Consider the following 15,258-nt stretch of genomic DNA (forward strand, 5'->3'; position numbering starts at 1 on the left):
TGTTCATCTCCCAGCCATTGTCTCTGCATGTTTTATGAACTAGGCCATCTACATAAGCCATCATTTGGCATGGCATGTGTGCACGTAGTGTGTCTTTCAGCCCAGTTTGGGCTTTGCCAACTTGACCCATCAATTCTCTGAAGTGACATTTCATAGATTGTTGTTAACCTCTGCACTGATTTGGGAGAGCCTCAGGCGTTCCAGAAAGCCGCTATTCCCCCACCTGTCCCCAGTGCGCATGAACAGCAGAGCCATGGCATTGGCAGGTTAGATACTGAAAGGGATGCCCATGTGAAACGTGATTCCTATTTTAAATGGGATAGATTAATATTTTTCCCTCGAGGCTGAAGATTATTCTGTTCTAACATCACCCGCAACGGTGTTACAGCACTGTGGGGCCCCAAGAGACTCTGTTGACCCATTTTATCAATGGACCAAAAGGCAGAGAGGATAGGGATGCAAAATTACAGTGAGAAGAAAGTGGGTGGGAGGCTTAAGGGAAACATTTCTCAGAGTTTCAGAGTGGGCCTGCTCAGTTTCCCAGTACCATGGCATTTTTATGCCTTCTCCTCTCCATTTCCAATCACCTCCCACGCGAGTTTTTGGGAGGAGACAGGCTGACGGAAGGAAGGAAATCCTGACATATGCAGATGACATAAATCAACCCCGCTTCTGAAGCGGAGATTCAATATTAGCAAATTAAAGAGCCATTTGAGAAACTAATTAATACCTGGCTTTAAATCGTGCCACGGTGAAAGGCTTCAAACCCCTCGGTCGCCTTAACAGCAACTCAAGACCGGCAGTTCGAGGCACTGAGGGACACCGCCGACCTCTCTCTGCCCAGGACGCCGGAGTTTCCCCGTCCTGCCGCGGGAGGCAGGGACCTCGGAAAAGAGAAGCTACGAATAGGGGCCAGAAATCGGCGGCAGAGAAACGCGGGAGCCCAGGAGAGAAACTGCTGAACTTTTCCCAAAAGGATTTCCAAGGGTATGGGGGTGGGAGACAAAAGACACGCGGGTTGGGTTGAAGGTCGCTTGAGGATACCAAACCCAAAGCGTCCAAGAAACACCCCGCTTCCCTCTGAGTTCCCCACCCCATCCCGGCCTCTCCCTTCGGTTTTTAATGGAGCGATTTGCCGTATTTCTAAAGAAAAAAGGTCTGGGAAAGGAAAAGGGTTAGGATCGGGAGGGGAAAAGCTGGGTCTCTAGCAGTTCAAGGAAAGAAGCAACTCAGAACTAAGGAGAAATTTCCTGACAGAACAATTAATAAGTGGAACGACTTGCCTGCAGAAGTTGTGAATGCTTCAACACTGGGAATTTTTAAGAAAATGTTGGATAACCATCTGTCTGAGATGGTGTAGGGTTTCCTGCCTGGGCAGGGGGTTGGACTAGAAGGCCTCCAAGTCCCTTCCAACTCTGTTGTTGTTATTGTTAGTTCTTTAGCCGTAAATTTAAGCCCAACTCGAAAAACGCAGTCCTGTAGTAGTCACTATATTTATCTGACTCCTTAACCTCGAGGTCTTTCAAGCTGGAGTGAAAGGGAAGGAGAATCAGAATCCCGGGTAGGGGTTGGGGATGGGGAGCCCATTTCAGGAAGAATGGGTTGGTTGGTGGCAAGAGATAGGTGGCACCTTTGCGTTGCTTTGTAACTAGGCTGAACTGGCTGGGAAAGTCCCTCCAATCTACCTTTGCCAGGTGGGAAGATAAACCATTGCTGGCGTTTGGGGGTTGTTGTGGCCAGACTGGCAGTTTGGGAAGAATCTCTTAAAGAGGCTGAAGACAACCCCAGCTTTTCTGGAAGTGTGGAAAGAAATACCTCCTAATTCCATTTTTATTTGTCCCAAGTTACACAACAACAAACAAACAAAACACAAACGCACAGAAACCCCTTTGTTTATGTGTAAACTTTTTTGAATCTAGACAGTACTAGAAAGCAGAGACATCACCCTGCCAACAAAACTGAATATAGTCAAGGCTATGGTTTTCCCAGTTGCAATGTATGACTATGAAAGTTGGACCATATGGAAGGCTGAGCGCCAAAGAATCGAGGCCTTTGAACTCTGTTGCTGGAGAAGATTCCTGCAAGTCCCTTGGACTGCAAGGCAATCAAACAAGCCAGTTCTAGAGGAGATCAACCCTGACTGCTCTTTAGAAGGCCAGATTCTGAAGATGAAACTCAAATACTTTGGCCACCTAATGAGAAGGAAGGACTCACTGGGGAAGAGCCTAATGCTGGGAACGATTATTGAGGGCAAAAGAAGAAGGGGATGACAGAGAACGAGGTGGTTGGATGGAGTCACTGAAGCAGTCGGCGTGAGCTTAAATGGACTCCAGAAGATGGTAGAGGACAGGAAGGCCTGGAGGAACGTGGCTATGGGTCGGACATGACTTCACGACTAACAACAGCAAAACTTTTTTTGCCCCGCCTACCAAGTTAAGCTAAACTTGGAGAAAGTTAACTCTGGGGAACAAACGTTCGAAGAAAGAAAATTTAGGATTCAGCCTAATTTGTCATGACTTGCGGAAGAGAACGGCTGAAACGGTGTTCATTTCAGAATAATTTCCCAGAGCTCATCGCCCCAATCCTATTGTAACATTTCCAGTTTTATACAGTCTTACAACGTCTCCTTCCCATTCCCCAAATTCAAGCGCAAGCCTCTTTATACCTAGGGCCTTGGAAGGTGGCCACCCTCCTAGAGAAAAACTGCTAGCGGGATTGTGTATGTGTGTGTGAGAGAGAAACAGAGAATAGCCACACTTCTGGTTCTTCTGAACGGAGGGAACCGCAAGGAGCAGCTGCTTCCTGGGTTGCCGATTTTAACGCTCGTCCGTTGGTGTGAAGATTGAATCCTCCCCGGGCCCACCCCGGCCCCCGGCCCCGACGCGTCCAGCTTCTCTCCGGAAACAAAGGAGCCGCTCCGATTTCGATTTCAACATTTAGGTAGGAGTTTTCTTTTAACGGAACCCCAATTTGGACTTGATTTTAGTTTGGTGAATTCTCAATCCCAGGCTGACGGGGCTTCTTGGAGGAGGAGCTGGCTCACGCCCAGATTGTCTAGCCTAAGGTAGGGAAAGAGGAGAAGCAGCTCCGCGAGGTGGGAGCAGCAGAATCGTTCTGCGATCTTATGGACGAGGAATATTCCTAAATCCAGCTAAAATGAGAAGGCGAAGCCAAGATCCGATTGCTCGTTTGTTCTCTGCAGGCTCAACCAGTCTTCCGAGGCAACTGCTTAGCAGGAGGCCGCCAGCAACATGGGCTGGCTGAGGGCTGGGGATTTAGAGAACGCAACCAGAAACTCTTTCTTGCTATTATTTTCTGTAGGGGAGGGGCAGAGTGGGGACGACGATCATCCTTGAAGCTTGGCAGCGGTGTCTTGAGACCGTTCCGAGGTTTCGTTTCGGGTGTTTATTCCGCCTTCCCCCAAATGTCTAAAAGAATCCCTCCGTTGATTCAGTCCCCGCGGTCATGACCAAGAGAAACCAAAGGGGTTGAGTCGGTGGGGAAGAACCCTGGAGCTTCAGGCGATCCCGAATGGAGCGATTCTTGATCTCAGAAGTTCAGAAGTTGAACAAGGATTGGGAAGTGGCGGGTTGGGTTGGGTTGGGTTGGGTTGGGGGCATCCAGGCCTCTCAGGCAAGTTGCATCGATGTCCAGAAGTCTAAAACGGGCTGCTAATTGCAGAATTCACTACTTCAGGCATTGTATTACAAGTGGAGGTGCCAATTCTTACGTTTGCTGGGAAATATTTGTTTTTTGAGAGGCCAGAGAAGAGTTGAAGTGTTCAGGTTCACAGGGTCCTAAATTCACTCCTTTCCTTTGACACAGAGATACCAATTATAATCAGTTTTACCGTCAAGAATTGAGAGAAAAGTAGGCTTTGTGAACAATATTCCATGTGTCTTCTGTGGAGGCATCTTAAAGCTAACATTTCAAAGGTAAAAAATGTATAAACAAACTACTTTTTTTTTAAATTTAGACTCTCTCTGGACTTCTCCATTTTTTGCCTTGGTAGATTGACAGATGGAACTAGGATACTAATAAAATAATTGTGCTGACCATCCCACTCTTTAACTTAATGTTATCTCTCTGTCTGTCTACCTTTCTTCTTCATAAGAGGCCTATTTTGTTGGGAGTAAATCATTTCATAATAAGGGTTATAATACTGGCATCATATAAGGTACTAGAAATAAAGCTGAGGGAGAGAAGAAATGCCAAGTAGAGATTTAATGAAGTGCTGTTTGGATCATTTAAGACTAGTCAGTTGACCATAGAATAATGTTGTTTTATGTTGAGTGGATAGTTATATAAATCAAATCAGTCAATCAATAAGCAAGCAAGCTCTTCATTGTTTTTAGTACAATGAATTAATGAATCCATTAAAGCAACATTACTTAAAGCTTCCTTAGCTGCATGTACACATCAATTTAATTTCTTGGCAGTAGTACAGAACTTTGCTATTTCTTTTATTTTACTTCCTCTTTAGCTTTCAGTCCTGCAATTCTAAGTAGTCTCCTATCAGCCAAAGTCTTCTAAGCAAGTGCAAAGATTTAACTGAGCAAGTTTTCAGGCCAGTTTTTAGAAGGAAAAAACAACAACAACCCAGACAACATTTTGATTCCAAAGACAAGATAGTTGAATAATAGGTATTCATATATGATCGGCAAAAAAGACTGGGTTGAGGAGGGAGGGCAGAGAGAGGAAGGAAATGAAATGTGGAAGAAAAGTGTTCAATATTTATGTATTTTCCCTGTTTGGAGAAGGGAGAGCCTTGTGAGTCATTATATGGCAACAGCAGTATGTACACAAAGCATCCACTCAGAGGCATAACTAACTTTTCCCATGCATTTACTTTCTCACAGTTCTCCCTTTCTGCTCCTCTAGGAGATCTGAGCAACTCCTCAAAGACTTAACTTCTCACTGCTTTCCTATGCAAAATGAATCCACATGAAGAGAAAGTGAGGAAGGGGGAAGCACATTCAGATTTGCAAGATTGAACTTCGAGCCATGGTGGCGCAGTGGTTAGAATGCAATATTGCAGGCAAATTCTGCCGACTGCCAGGAGTTTGATCCTCATCAGCTGAAGGTTGACTCAGCCTTCCAAGGTTGACTCAGCTTTCCATCCTTCCGAGGTCTGTAAAATGAGGACCCAGATTGTTGGGGGCAATATGTTGACTCTGTAAACTGCTTAGAGAGGGCTGTAAAGCACCTTGAAGTGGTATATAAATCTAAGTGCTATTGCTATTCTGTTACTATAGCTGTTACAATAAAAGTAATCCTAACCTATATGGCATTTAGTTTCTTAGTGTGGTCTACCTTGTTGGGCTGACACCCAGAAACACGCTAAGTGGCACTTCGTTGCTGTTCTTGAGGTATTAAAACTGAGACTAGGTGGCCAGCTATGAAGTATGTTATTTTTTTTGTAGTCCATAAAGTGGAGAATGGACTGGCTGATCTCCAGTATATCTTGCTGCATGGTTCTATTAATCTATAAATGTACTTTTTAAAATGTTGCACAAAAAGTACCGTAGTTGCCTGTAAAAGTGAACTTGTTGCTTTTCTGTGGATTATGGGAGTGCTTCTCATTAGGACTGGTTGGATAAGCTTTATATTTATTGCTGGCTAGAAAAACCTTATGATTTTTTTTGCCTGACACAGAAAAAAAAAAGAACTTACGATTTATGGTTTCGATGATTATATAGGCTAGATTATAGAAAGAAAAGATTTATGTTGTAACCAGAGAGTAGGAGGTAAATTTATAATTATACTTAAAACTGCCATAAAGATCGGAAGCCAGATCTTTGTATCTTTATTCTTTCTTTTCTATTTTATTTTCCCCTCTTTTTGCTCTTATAGCTTTCTCTGATCTTCTTCTTTTTTTGTACTAGTTTTTAATCTATTATACACACACATACAATCTTTATCTCTCTGTGTGTATGTATGCATGTATATTCTGTATGCATGTACATGACTGGTTGGATAAACTCAGCTTCATGTTCTATCAATATCTAACTTATGCTTGACCATACAATAGGATACAGTCCTCTACAATCCAGCATGGAATTCCTTTGGGAAGAATTGTTCCTTTCTCAATAGCCAATGGCTGGTTTGCAAAGACTTGCCTTTTGGCAGCCATTCTGGCTGTTCAAATTGCTGATAACATTATGCTCTTCCTGGTTGAAATGTTGATCGGCTCTTGCCTTGTGGTTTCATACTTTGAGTTTATGCTGTTGTAAGCTGACTTGAGAGCTGAAGTATAAATAATTATTTCTCAAGGTAGCTTTAAAAAGAGAGTTGGTTCAAAGCTTTGAAACACACAGCCTACTGAGATGGTATCTTCAGTATACAGTGCATGTCTGAATACCACCTCCCTTGGAAATGCACAGTGGCACATTAGAGGGGACTCGAATTTTCCCCCTTTTGACAAGCAAGGTTTTTCTTTATGTAATTGTGTGAAGAGCTTTCAAACAGGGGACACATCTACATCTACTGTATAAAAAATCATTTCATACGGGTAGTGAATTAGAGTTCCATCAAGAATCACAGACTAAACCATCTAGTTCTCACATTATGCAAAGATTTCCACAACCTTCGATCTTATTTCTTTCCCATTTGAAAAGAACTATAAAAAGGGAACAATAAATTTAGGAACATCAACTATACCTGGCAACTAGCAACTTTTATCTCAAGACTGTCAGGGTCCAAGAATATTTTTTCTGGAATCTTCAAAAGATGAAATGTATGGACTTGAAAATGAGATGAAGCATCATATAACCAAACAAACTGGGTAAAAGCAAAAACTCCCTCCCACTCACTGCGTCTGAAAATATATACATATACTTTTGTCACCCTAAGGAGAGATATAGCTTTTTAAACATTAAATACTTCTTTTCCAGAAGGCATTTGTACAAATGGAAGAAATGTATTAGCTATTATTTTGCTGACTGAACCAAAATGGGAGATCAAATTTGAATAAAACACTATTTATTTAAATAATGCTTCAAGGCTGTTTGCTGCTTGGTTCTTTAGCCATTGCTATTTCCCACATTTTTAAATATTGTGGATTCAAATAAAAATGTACTTTAGTTTTCAGTGTTTTGTTTTCTGGCAGCTAAGAACAAAAATGGCATAAACAAATTGAGATCCCTCCCTCCCTTCCTCTCTCTCTCAATATATGTAGGTATGTATGAAATGATCATGTGGAAGACATAATAGTAGTAACTGTAAACTGTGAAGCTGGAGGTTGGCATGATTGAATGCACATGTGCTGGGAGTTCCAGCAATGAAAGTCGGCATTGCATAAGTGCATGGTGAATTTTTTCCCCTTAATTAGCTTGAACTGATCATTTCTGTAGCAAAAAAGTGAATTGCTGATGCTGATGCTGATGATGCTGTGAAAATGATGCTCACATTACTATTGCTGGCTTTTGCTTAACTTAAATTCCCATTATCTTGACTTATAATTGGTTACTAATTATTAGTTGGAGGGGCAAATGTTAAATAAAAATAGGGAGTTTTTCTCTCTCTCTCTCTCTCTCTTCTAAGAGTTCTAAATTGAACTGCATGGGTATATTCTTGGACTGGTCCCAGGGATTCTGGTATGGGGGAGAGAGAGGTTAATTCAAGTGTTAAAACTTTTGAGCTTTGTAGTCTTGTGGGAATCCTTTTTTTGTCTTCAGCTATGTCAATCCATGTTAAACATTCACTTGTATGTTTTCTTCCTCCTGATTGCTAAACATTAAATTTCTGATCATATGCAATTTCATATTGTAGACATGAAATATAATGACTACAAGAATACAACAGTTATTTCTGTTGTTTTCATTATAAACACTGATTAGGGGATAAGCTCCTTGGTGCTCTCTGAGCTTGCTTGTTTTCTTGCAGAACTTTACCTAGACTAAACTAGGTAACATCATCCGTGCACACTGATGGTGTTACCTAGTTAGGGTAATGAAACATCTGCAAGAAAACAAGCTCAGAGAGCACCAAGGACCTGTCATTTCAACCCTGAACTACAAAGGTTCTCCTTTATTGGAATGAGCTCCATTTTGGTTTAGAAAAGGATATAATATATTTACAAATAATGTAAAAATGAACACAATCAGCTAAGTGGAAGTTCACAGCTGCCCTTTCATCTATAACTAACTGGTCACTCAAGGGGCAATAAAGACATGAATTTTGGTGTCTAAATCTAGCCACAGCTGTACTATTGAAGAAGAGAAGAGGCAGTATCAGCTTTAACAGCTGTCAACGAAATAATCTATGCCAAAGACTTCATGAGCAGGACTTCTGGTTGCCTCAATGGAAGCCTTTGTAACAAACGTTGCCAGTGCGTATGTGCATAGTTGTTGGTTTTCTTCTAAAACAATTGTTCCTTTTTTATAGTTCTTTTGCAAATAAAGAAGTTAAAAATAATGGGAAATAAAACTTAAAGCCAACTTAGTACTAACTAAAATGAAAGATAATGATAATGATTCAGAGGTAATTTTTTTGCGCAAGGTAGTATTCTACAAAGAAAAATAAGAAAAATACTTCATAATCATAGTACTCTGTTTGGGATCATCTCAGTTAAAAATGCTCATTTCTAGATCCTTTTCCTTTCTTAAAATTTTGCTCTGACATATTCAGTTACCGTGGAACTATCTCTAATGCATTCCGTACTTCTGGGTCTTCACGTACTCAAATAATTTTATTATTTCATACAATAACGCAGAAGGCAGTCTTTGGCTCAGGCATCTGAATACCGACAAACACAAAAGAGGTTGCATGTAGGAACAACATAGAATTGTAGAATTATTTGTACAGGTCAAACATTTTTTTCTCTAAAACTAATAGTGTGAACGGATTTAGGTCTGTGAAATGATCGTCACTATAATTTTTGAGATTCTGTTCATTATAATTCAAATGTGTATTGATGTTTCAGCTTCAGTGCAATTCTTCAATAATTGAACGGAATTCAAATAAAATAAACCAGATCACTGTATCTGACCAGTAATCACTGGGAAAGAGGAGTGTTCAAATACTTCAAATAGCATCACATAGATCTTGTGGTTTGCGTACATTCCTGTACAATTACAAACACAGTCTAATCACAGTAAAGAACAGCTTGGATTTATAGCTGGATGAGAATAAAAGGGACAGGGACTGGTTATGGGTCAAGGAACGTTAATTGGTTTGTGGGAATGGCTTGGAAGACACCAAACTGTTGGATGCATTTTTGGACCAAATTACATGATTACCTGTATGAATAGACATGCCTAGATGTACTGGAAGCAGCAAACATGATTTATAAAGATAGAAAGATGTTAAAAATATTGGTTTCTTTCTTTTTATTTTTTTCTCATATCTTTAATTTTTCTTGGCTTTTTTAAAACATTTTTCTGCTTATTACATACAATTACTCTTAAATTGAGTAGCTTAGTTGGTATATATTCACGTCTTTAAAATTAGGTGTTCAAAATAAATGCCATAATATTGGTACTTCATTCGTTCATTCATTCGTTCGTTCGTTCATTCATTCATTCATTCGTTCAATGTGTATGGCCACTCATCTCAAATTCATGACTCTAGATGGCTAACAACACTTTTTTTTTTTATGACCCTGTAATCCCTTTTTATTGGGGTGGAGTTGGGGTGACTAAATGGACCTGAGTGTTTACTGGCTGGATGCCCTTCCTGACGTCTATGTGGAGTTTGCAGCAGATATTTTCTCTTTGCGCCCTGATAGAGAATTATCTGCTACTGCCTAGGATTGAACTCTCAACTTTCCAAGTGGCAGCCTATTTTCTTCACCTCTAGACCACCGTGCTGCTCTAGATGGCTAATAACAGTTAAAAACACCATAAAAACATGCAACAACAACAATAACAGCAACACACATACATAATCAGCAAGCAGAGTAGAAAAAACCCCACCATCAACAAACCAACATTGCCATTGTACAATTCTGCCACACATCTGGACCACCAAGTCCAGGGACAGTCATATTTCTATGGCTTTGTGAAAGGCCATTCTATCCTCTTGGAGGATAATGTTTCAAAGGACAGACATCATGACCGTAAATGGTCATTTCTTTGGCCCTGCCAAATGGCTCTCTCTAATAGACAAGCCTAGGAGTGTACCTGCCCTGCCAGATCTCGGATGGGTAATCAGGGATAGGCAATAACTCAAAGGGTCACTACCAACATCTTAAACTGGTAACTATATTGGCAATCAATGCAGCTTGCAGAGCAGTAGTGCAACATTGTGCTTCTTTGAGGATCACACATATTGTAACTGCTTGTGGGCTGCATTCTGTATCAGTGGAGCCTCCCAAAGTTCTTCAAGGGCAGGCCCTGGCAAAGGGTAGCAAAGTAGTCCATGTTAACAGACAGATGTGAACTAGGTAGATAGCTATTGAATTAAATTAAGCAGAGAGTATTTTCAGGGCAAAAAGGCTCAGTGATTCTGCATTTCAAGTTGGATAATATACAGGTAGTTCTCCACTTATGGCCACAAGTGCAAAATTTCTGTTTGTTAAGCAAGACAGTTGTTAAGTGAGTTTTGCCCCATTTTACGACCTTTTTTGACACAGTCGTTAAGTGAATCAGTGCAGCTGATAAGTTAATAACATGGTTCTTATGTGAATCTGGCTTCCCCATTGACTTTGCTTGTCAGAAGGTAATAAAACCAGTTGCCAAGCATTTGAATTTTGATCGCTTATGATCATGGGGATGTTACAAAGGTCGTAAGTGTGAAAAACAATCAGAAGTCACTTTTTTCAGCACCCTTGTAACTTTCAACAATCACTGTTTAAAGTCAAGGACTACCTGTACTGTTTGTTCATGACAACTGGAGAAACAAGCCCCGTGTTGTGACCCAGGTTCCTGGACCCGGACTCCTGGACTCGGATGATTCAGAAAGTGAGGGAGAAGACCTGGCCAGCCCTGCTTCTCTTGAGCCCTTTCCCTCCCTGGCACCCACTCAAAGGGAGGAGGAGGGGCCGGCAAAGCCTGATTCCATGGAGCCTCCTTCTGATTTGGCAACGCCCCAAGAACAGTTTTGGAGTGATGCAAGATTACGAAGACGTGATCGGCGTGCGCAGCAGCGGAAGAGTTGGGACAAAGCCAAGTCATGATTGTCATGCAGTGACATCTGCAGAGACTATAAATAGGAGGCGGGACTTCCTGGTTTTTTGTCTTGGACAAAGTAATGAATTTGGGCGGGCAATCTGTATCAACGGAGGGAAAAATATATTCGTGAGTAATTCTGGCCTTATCTGTAATTTCCTTGTTATCTCCAGAAACTTGGCAGGCCCGTGGGTAGACGTAGCCAGGACATTTATACATATGTAAATAAATCAGAAAAGGAGGCCTCTGACTGACTCTTTGCTGGGAGTGTTGGGGGAAGGGAAACAGAACACCCCGTGTGAATATGCCAACAGTCTGTACTGCTGGACACAGTCTTTAACTATACTACAGTAGTCTTCAATTTATAACCATTCATTTAGTGACTGTTCAAAATTAGAATGGCACTGAAAAAAGTGAGAACTGGTCCTCATACTTACAACCTCTGCAGTATCCCTATAGCCATGTGGTCAAAATTTGGGCACTTGGCAGCTGGCATATATTTACAAGTGGTTGCAGCATCTTAGGGTCATGTGATCACCATTTGCAACCATTCCAATCAGATTCGGACAAGCAAAGCCAGAGTCACTTAATAACTACACAATTCACTTAGCAACTGCAATGATTCACTTAACGACCATAGCAAAAAAAAGGTGATAAAAATTGGACATGACTCAGTTAACCACCTTGCTTACCATGGAAATTCTGTGGTCATAAGCCAAAGACTGCCTGTATACATACAAGTTCTTTCTAAATATTAAAGAATATCCATGCAAAAAAAAAAATCCACCTCCATTTGGGTACAAATCTAACCATCACTAAAAAATTCCATGTTTTATGATTTACGCCACTTTTGCTTTAAAAAAAAACCCCAAACTCAGTTTAAGCCCTTAATCTCAATGCTTAAACAATAGATAAATTATCTATTTATTTTGATGATAGTCCAAAGTTTCATAGAGTTTTAATTGACGTAGTAAACCTACGTTTGCATCTAATCCAAAAGTGTTTCTTGATTTAAAAGAAGCCCATAAAGGGTTCATTTTCCATTTTCTATCCTCATTTTCAGAGACGATGAGCCTTCAGCCAACAACGGCAACCTGATCTACCAAGCTAACTCATCTAGTTTGAGGAGGTGAAAGCAAAGCCCCTCTTTGTCCTCTGCCCATTCCTCCCTGGTTTCATCTTCTCCAAGATCTTCAGAACTTCATTGACGGAAAAGGTAACACATGAAAGAGAGTGTCATGATCATTGTTGAAGATTGCTTTAATAGAAAGAGGTTGCTGTTAAAATCCCTATGTCTGTTTCTGATTATCAATATTATCTATTGAGATTATCTGAAATATATATCAAGTGGGCTTGAGTTTTGATTTTCCCAAAACACAGAACACAGAGAGAACAAACAGGAAAAGATTGAGTAGTTGAATATGAAACTATTAATGTTTTATATTTTAAACAATATCTTTCTGTTTGTATCAGTACATCAAAACTCTCTTCTCAAATATTTGCATAGATCCTAAAAGGGCATTGTTAATTAAAATGTAATTGTGACAGGTGAGCATAGATAAATGCAAACCATCCCATTTTGACATTCATTCTTCTGATCTTAAATATGATCTTGTCTGTTAAGCTGGCCAACTGCCATAGGAATAAATGAACTGCATAGTTGGAGCCATTGTCATATATGGAGGTCATTACCAGTTTTTATACCTGTTTGAGGATCATAATCATCAGTGGGAGCTGATTCTATTTATGATTAAATAGAAAGTGAATGAAAACCTTCACCCACTTATAAGATAATTACAAATAGTCCTCGATGTAAGACCACTATTGAGCCCAAAATGTCTGTTGCTAAGCAAGACAATTTTACTCTGAATTTTACAGAATTTTGAACCATTTTACAACCTTCCTTGCAACAGTTGTTAAGTGAATCACTGCAGTTGTCCAATCAGTAACATGGTTGTTAAGTGAATCTGGCTTCTCCATGGGCTTTGCTTGTCAGAAAGTTTCAGAAGGGGATCACATGACGCAGCAATGGTCATAAGTATGAACCAGTTGCCAAGCATCTGAATTTTGATCACATGATCATGGGGATGTTACAAAGGCCATAAGTGTGAAAAACGGCCATAAGTCATTTTTTTCAGAGCTATTGTAATTTTGAACGGTCACTAAATGAACTGTTGTATGTCTGGGACTACCCATATAGACATGTGTATAAGTTTACAATATATGGTAAAGGAGTTTGATTATATTTTTTCTGGACCTGCTTTTATTGAAACCAACTGTTAAATTACAGAAAGGAAGGCAGGGAAAACCAGCACACTGACCTTGAAACTGATAATTCAGAATTATGATTCTCTAGTTTTCCTCAGCTTTGTGCACCTCTGATGTATAATTTAGAACTGATATCATTCCAGTCAGGATACATTGCTTTGAGATTGGCCAATATAAAATGGTGCAGGAAGAAAAAAGCCAACAATAATTCTGAAGATATTAAGTTTGTTATTAAGATAGGTTGACTTATAGAACTTCACAAAAGGGAAATTTTCAGTAAATTTTAGGTCTCTTAAAAAAGATTTCTTTACAATGGAGGGGGAAAATGTGGGAGATCCTGAGAGGAAGTATGTCTTAAGATTAGATAAAAATTAGATCTGCTTTAGGCCATTTGCCAACTCCACTAGAACTCCACTGCCATACTTTCTGACCAGTATTCTTCATCCAAAAGAGGAAAAGGAAGAAGTAGAGAATCATCTTCAAAGATCAAATTTCCATAGGAAGAAAGATTGCAAACACAAAGTAATAACAATGGTGTACCTTCAAACTCTAAAGGAGAAAATAATGTTGGTTCCGATACGAAGCACTTAATTGAAGTAGAGGCTTTACAATATCAGCTTAGGACCATATCAGATTTTTATTTATTTATTTATTTATTTATTTATTTATTTATTTTGTCACAACAGGATATATAGGTATAAGCATGTAATATCTATATGAATTGGATACAATCAAAGGCAACATTAGGACAGGAATGGTAAGCACGCTGGTGCTCTTATGCACACCCCTTACAGACCTCTTAGTAATGAGGTGAGGTCAATAGTAGATAGTCTTTGGTTAAAGATTTGGGGATTTTGGGAAGAGACCACGGAGTCAGATAATGCATTCCAGGCATTAATAACTCTGTTACTGAACTCATATTTTCTACAATCAAGATTGGAGCCATTCACTTTAAGTTTAAATCTATTGTGTGCTCGTGTATTGTTGCGATTGAAGCTGAAGTAGTCTTCAATGGGAAAGATATTGTAGCAGATGATTCTATGAATTAAACTCAGGTCATGCCATGGCATAAGGTATTTTGTTGTGATCAGAGGAGTGGAGAATAATTCTTGTAAAATATTTCTGGACACGCTCAATTGTATTAATGTCCGAAATGAGGTGTGGGTTCCAGACAGGCGAGCTGTATTCGAGAATTGGTCTAGCAAATGTTTTGTATGCTCTGGTTAGTAGTGTAATCTTTCTGGAGAAGAAGCTATGAAAGATTAAGTTTACAACTCTTAAAGCCTTTTTGGCGATGTAGTTGCAGTGGGCTTTGGCACTTAGATCATTTGATATGAAAACTCCAAAGTCTTTGACGGGGTGAGGGTCATCTATAAGGTAATGTCCATCGAGCTTGTATTTAGTGTTCTGATTCTTTTTTCCAATGTGTAAGACAGAGCATTTGCTGGTTGAGATTTGGAGTTAAGAAAACTAGGTCATCTAGAAAACTAGATGACCTAGTTTTCTTAAGAAGTCTATAATGGTGGAAAAGGTTGGAAGAAAGAGAAGAGGAGGGCAACCAGTAGCAACATGGTTGGTACAATGTTAGAAGGCTTGGGGACAAACCATCCTCATCATAATAATCAATCGAATAAGGGTAGAGGGCTATCTTCTCTTATATCTTGCTTCCTTAGTAACTGAAAATTGTTGGCAATTTCTTCTTTTTTAAATAATACTATTTTCTTAGCATGATCTTAATTTATTACTTATATAATTATTTAAGATCATTGCATGATTTAATTTGTATGGATTACGTAGTATTGTCTCTAGTATCGCTTCTCGTAGAAATTCAGTAGACATGTCATCTGCTGAGTCATTGTTTCAGAGATATTTCTTACCTGAA

The sequence above is a fragment of the Ahaetulla prasina genome, chromosome 6, assembly GCF_028640845.1.
Source record: "Ahaetulla prasina isolate Xishuangbanna chromosome 6, ASM2864084v1, whole genome shotgun sequence".
Lineage (NCBI taxonomy): Eukaryota > Metazoa > Chordata > Lepidosauria > Squamata > Colubridae > Ahaetulla > Ahaetulla prasina.